The sequence below is a fragment of the Scleropages formosus genome, chromosome 4, assembly GCF_900964775.1.
Source record: "Scleropages formosus chromosome 4, fSclFor1.1, whole genome shotgun sequence".
NCBI lineage: Eukaryota > Metazoa > Chordata > Actinopteri > Osteoglossiformes > Osteoglossidae > Scleropages > Scleropages formosus.
In genome coordinates, this window is record NC_041809.1 from 8,194,868 (window position 1) to 8,201,174 (window position 6,307).

A 6,307-nucleotide genomic window follows, 5' to 3' on the forward strand; every position below is an offset into this window, starting at 1 on the left:
TTGGTGCAGTTTGGTTCATTTTGAGATAATCTGCCTGGGAACAGCAGTGCTGTTTGCTGTATCCCTTCCGCTCACCACGGTTTAAACTGTGATGGCTGATCGCCAGCTGGGATTTGCCTGCTTGCTGGGCTATGACCAGGAAATTTCCCAGCTGCATGAGGATAAATGTCAGTGTTGCCGAGGAACAGAGTAAACCAAGTAAACACAAGTGTCCCACCGATATACACACTCTGCGTGGCATTTGACACGTTAGAGCTCTTGGTCGAGCAGTAGATTTACATTCTTGCTGCATTTTCTTAGATTTATTTTGCAAAACGTGCCAAATGGGCAAAACGTATTGTAAGCAGCTATTTTCCCTCCTTTTTTATTTCAGACTTAAGCTTTTGGCTACAGTTGGTTACAAAACATTTTAACCCTCCGGTTGTGTTTTGGTCAAATTTGGCTCAGTTATAGCTTTTATCTGTGATGAATATGGTGTTTTTCATCTGATTGACATGAGGATCTATGACATCCTCTGCACTCAGCATCCAAAACATATGAAATTAATGACAGCTTTAATTGAATATTTTTTTCTTCTATTCACATTTTGTTTACATTAAATTTACATTTATTCAATTAGGAGACACTTCCCTTTAAAGGGACTTCTTGAATGCGGACATGTGATTCTTCAGTAAAATCAATTTGTCAAATTCCACCATATGAACCAGTATATATCACACAAGTAGCTGTAATATAGGCTTCATTATTGATGTTATTAGGCAAATTATCATTAAAAATGAAAATGTGCATGTTCAGTGAGCACTTGTGAGATCAGGGCAGAAATGAGTCCGCTCATTTACTCATTTTATACATCTGTGGGGTTTCCAGTCAGATTTGGCCGGCTGTAGGAATTGAATGGGTGAGACTATAATAAAATAAAATATAATAAATAGTTTAAAATGTCAGACTCAAGAGTTTACACACACAAGTAGTAATTTCAGGTAATTGAGGCCTGTAGACTGTAAATTCCCCCCAAAAAAAAGTGTCAAGCTTGTGATAATGACTAATAATGAAGGTTTTCAAAAGGAGTAGCACAGCATTAGGTGGTCCGTTTTATAAGCGCTTTATAAACGTTTACAATTGGCTGCCCAGTTTTGGACGGGAGTATAGCACAAGGGTTCTGTCGTCATAAAATGCAGCACGATGTTCTGAGAAGTGTGAGCAGGGCGCTCCGTTTTGAAATTATCCTTCCAAATTTAACAGGTAAGCGGCTCGTGCGGTCTGCTGCCATCACGACCGCCTCGGAAACCGTTTCTGTGCGCGTTCCACCTCCAGCGTGTTTTTTTTTTTTTTTAATTTTTTAATTTCCTCGTCATTGGTTATAATGATGCTCACTCTGGGCTTGAACACAGGAGAGAAGAGGAGAGTCTGCCCAAGGACATTCTGCACACCGGTTATTTCAGTCCATCCTGGCGCCGCGGCCCCCTGCAGCCGTGTCCAGAGCACCCGACTGTTAGCTCTGCCCCCCCCTCCCTCCTTGTCCGCTGTCTGCCCAGGCTGAGCTTCGGCGGCTAAATTTAGAGCCAATTAGAGACTCAGCGGAGCTGGACCGGCATTGTGAATTGTGACTGGTCCCTGTGGTAGGACAAATAAAAGGAATGGTGTCATTAAGGGACAAAACGGCAGCGTGCGTACTTGCGTGTGTACTTAAGCGCATCGTGACCGTTGCTTTCTCATGTTCCTAGCTTCGGTGTTTCGCTGCTTCATGTGTAGTTTGCAAATGAGAATAAAACAGTCTGAGCAAAGTGTTTAAAGACTTAAAACAAGCGCAAGAATTGGCTACAACCATCCACTGGACTATCCGTTGCTTGTCCGGTGCACACCCTGTCCCGGAAATAGCACGAGGCAAGGCGCACCATGGATGGGAAGCACATCCGTTGTAAGGTACTCATTTAGTCACACTACGGGCGATTCAGAGTGGCCAGCGCACCTGAAACATGTCTTTGGAGTATGGGAGGAAACCAGAGCACCTGGAAGAAACCCATGTGAACACACATACTGAGCTGGATTCGAAAGGCTTCGGTACTGTACTGCCCCCGAACTGGCTCTTGCTGTTGGTCAATCAATTTATTCATTCATTAAATCATTAAAATGAATATTATATGTATGATATAATACAATTGATACGGGCAGCTGATAGTAGGTAGCACCGCTGCCTTTGGACTGAAAGGTTGCAGCTTCGAATCCCAACTTCAGCCGTAGGACCATTGAGCAAGGTACTTACACTGGGAAGAAAAAAAAAAATTGCTCCAGTAAAATTACCCAGCTTTGTAAATGGGTAAATAATTGTAAATAACTTAAGTGGCTTTGCAGAAAAGCGTCAGCTGTAAATGTGTGTGCGTATCTATAGAATTTGTAGCGGATTTAATTTGAAGAAAATGCTTTTTTAAACAATACACACATTCTTTTATGATAAGTTTTATGAAAAAAATGGAAATTAATTGCTACAGTAATTGAGGCTGAAAATCTTAGAACTGTACCCGAACGAGGAGTTAAGGCCCCAGTTGTAGAAACTATGCAGGCATAAAACTGAGGTTGTGGAAAAAAAACGAACCGTGGACTCGTAAGGTGTGAACTCCAAACGAGCGTATCGGAATGGAGAAGCTCACCTAAATGCGACCGCTTACCTGGTCGTTCCCACGCCGCGTGTTTTTCTGCATTTCGGAAAGACGCGTAGGTTTGCCGCTACCTGCCTTTCGCTGCGAAAAGTTTCCGAGCCAGATTTGCGCCGCCGTCCCATCATCGACGCGCGTCCTTTGATCGCGTCGAGTCCCCGAATGTCCGTATTCACAAAAAAACTAAATCGGTTTCACGTTCTCGGCGAGGGGATTGAAGCGTGGAGCTCGCGATTGCGGGGGTGATTCGCAGCACCCTATGAGCGAGCACGTTTTCCCAGCGCGGGCGAGGTGCGGGGCCTCGATGCCTAATATTCGGCGGCTCCGACAGCGGCTGACAAAGCTGTCCCCTTTCTTTCCCCGCGGTTGACGTCGCTCTGCCGAGGCGGTCCTCACCTCGCCGAATGGATTTACAATCATTAGCTTTATTACAGACTCCAGCGGCTCGTAATGCGATTTGTTCTCTCCCATTACCTATCAGGTGGACCAGAAGCCTTTCTGGAGTGGTGCTGCATTCGGAAAAAGAAAGAAAAAGATTACCGTGCGGCGCCAGGCGGAACACAAAAGCCTTCGCCTTTTCCTTTTGTACGAGTAATTCTGTTCTCTTTATCTAGGGGAAGGAAGATGGATGTTCCCGTGCCATTTCCTTTTGCATGTACTGTACATCTTGCGGCCGAAAATGAGATTCTCTATAACACGATATTAGTGCGTCTCGCAGAATTCCGCTGCGGGGTTTTTCGGGACGCCGTGGCGCGCTCCCCCCCCCGTCCTTCTCGACCTGTTGGCGGCAACGACTGTGCCCTCAAGCCTTGGAGGCTCCTTTGGGCTCAATGCTGAGTAGAGGGTTTAGTCGGGGGGGGGGGGTGGTTAGACTGGGGAAAGCCATGCCGTGTTCCACGTTCCAGATCCCAGGTTCCACATCCAGGTTTCAGGTCCCAGGTTCCCGCACGACATCTTCCGGCTCGACTCCCACCCCGCGGCTGGCAATGCCGAGAAAAGAGCGCCGATCAAAACGGACAAGTGTAAACACACCCGTTTCCCTCAACTCTCTTTAAAAGCAGGAGATGCTGATATTTTTCAAGTGCCCACTTTATTAAACCCTTGAATTTGAGGGCATCAGGTAGGGTCCCGGTAAGAGCTACCATCTTGTGCTTGAAGGACCCTGGTTCGGTCCTGCTCCTGCTCTAGTACCCTTTACGAAGGCACTTACCCCAAATTACTCCAGTAAAAAATTACCCAGCTGTATAAATGGGTAAATCACTGCAAGCACTTTAGGGTAAAAACCTGACAGTGTAAGATGTCAGCTGCATAATCATGATTATAACTACGTCTATTATCGAGCTGTTTATGCGGGTAAAGCCTTGTAAGTATTACGCAAACATCGTAAGTCGCTGGAGAAAAACATCAGCTAAAATGAACAAATAATAATAATTTCCTATTATGTGGCCCCGGTTTTGATTTCATATCTTTTCCTATAGGCCCTTTTTGTGTCTCTAGAACAATCGATTCGTGTTCCTTGTAACAACAGTGCACATACAATATGTTTAATGATACGCCTTGAATAATGGGACTAGATGTTAAATATTGTGTATTTTCACTTTCCTCGAAAAAGAAACCCAATGCTCTTTCATATTTATAAGGCAGTGACAGGCTCGGTTATCTTGATGTAGTGTTCTCCCGTGGAAGCCTTCATCGACTGCTGGTATAATTTTCCACCCTCTAATCTTGCTGCAAGTACACTGGAAATGCCATAAATAAGCACTTTTTGCCGCTGCTTGTACTCTCCGGGGAGTAATTTTATACTTTGGAGGAGCTTGCCTCGGTGTAAACGGAAGGGAACCAAAGAAACTGAAAAGCCGTGTTCCATAATAAAAATGATGACCTGCAATTTCAGCATCTGTGAATTAGTTACTACAAGCGGAATCCGCGGTCAAGCCGTGTGCGGCTAATGCGTGGGATAAGTGTTTTTGCGTTTAAGGCGCACCCCGTGGAAGGGAAAAATTAAGCATTAGTCATACTCCGGACGGAGGTGCAACTTATTGTGCTTTTGTCTTATTAAAAAAAAAAAAAATCAAAGACAAAGCAAGTCTGGATGAGCTGCTGAACGATGGGCCATCACCGCGCTCTATTAGGTGAAATCGGTCGAAACACAACGTGACCGAGGGCCTCGGTGGCTTTCTTCACACCAGTGCTCTGCGGTGGACTTGCTGAATGGTGGACCGAAGCCATAAGTATTATTCCTTATGTGTTTCTTTGACGTTTCTTTCCAAAATGACACTGAAGTTTAAATATGAAGCAAATTATGATGACTTGCTAATTTACACCCCTTACTCATTTTTTTACTGTATCCATTCAGTGTAAGTGTGTTGACCAAGGGTGGTACAGCAGGAGCAGGGCTTCTTTGACTGTAAGGTGATGGCTCCAGCTACAACGAAATCCGCCGTAACGCGATACGCGGGGTCCAAAAAAAATCGATCGCGTAACATGTGGGCTCGCGTTATTAGGAGGTTAATGAAAAACAATATTTTTTTTTTTTTTAAGACTTCCAGACTTACAGGAAATAAAGAATGTTTTCATTTACTAGGCTTGTAGGAAATCGACAGACTATTACAAACAAAATATGCAGGTGAATAATATCGAACTAGCTACAATAACAAAATAACGATAATATAACTTTTTGTGGGTTTCGGAGAGGGGCCAAACGCATTATATACGGATTTGCGTCGTGGCAGAGCCCGTTTTTGCGACCTTTTTCACTGTACTACGGTACCCGCAGTTGTGTCAAACGATCTGCTGTGCTGTTTGAATGTTAACCCGGTACATTCGCTAATTTTTATTTATTGCGTTTGCTCGGCCTTCTCTTTCTGTTTGTCAGAAAGACGAGGAAACGACCGCGTGGAATTCACTTTCACCGTGAATAACACCTCACCCATCACTTTTTCCAGGTATCTTCCTCTCCTGCTTCTGTTTTATGAACAGAAGTGTTTAGTTAAATGGTATATTTCACCATTGATGTTCACTCCATCGACACAAATCATTCGGAACATTTTTCCCTTTCATTTAATTTTTTTTAATGAACAAAGTGGACTTCCCAAAACACGAAATAAACCAACCAACCAACCAACCAATGCCAACCACCGTTTGTCCCGAGCAAGGAAACCAAGGGCGCAAGACTTAAGGGGGAGGGGAAACACCCTGGACGGGACGCCAGTCCATCGCAAGGCACACAAAATAAAATGTATTTTTAAAATCATTGCTTCCAGCTTCTGATATACTACGTAGAAAGAGCGCGGTGTAACCGCCGCATCGTTGACACCCACAGCAGATATTATGCTTGGATTCTATTTTTCACACTGTGGTCACCAGGATCTTGACAGACAGGTCTGTAATTTACAGATGAATCCACATGTTCTGTTCCGAGGCATCGGTGCATTCGTATTATTTTAAAGGAAACCGTTGAAAACAAGTCTGGTGAAAGGAAAATGGGACGGTAAACAGAAATGGCCCAAAAACAGTAGTAGCAGATGGGCATTCTGATGTAACTGTGTAAGAAACAATGGATTAACACCAAATAAACAGTCCCTAAAAATAACTGCTCCGTTGGCCATTAGGCATTTTCTGTTTATACGCTAAAATGATACGGTTTGTCCTCT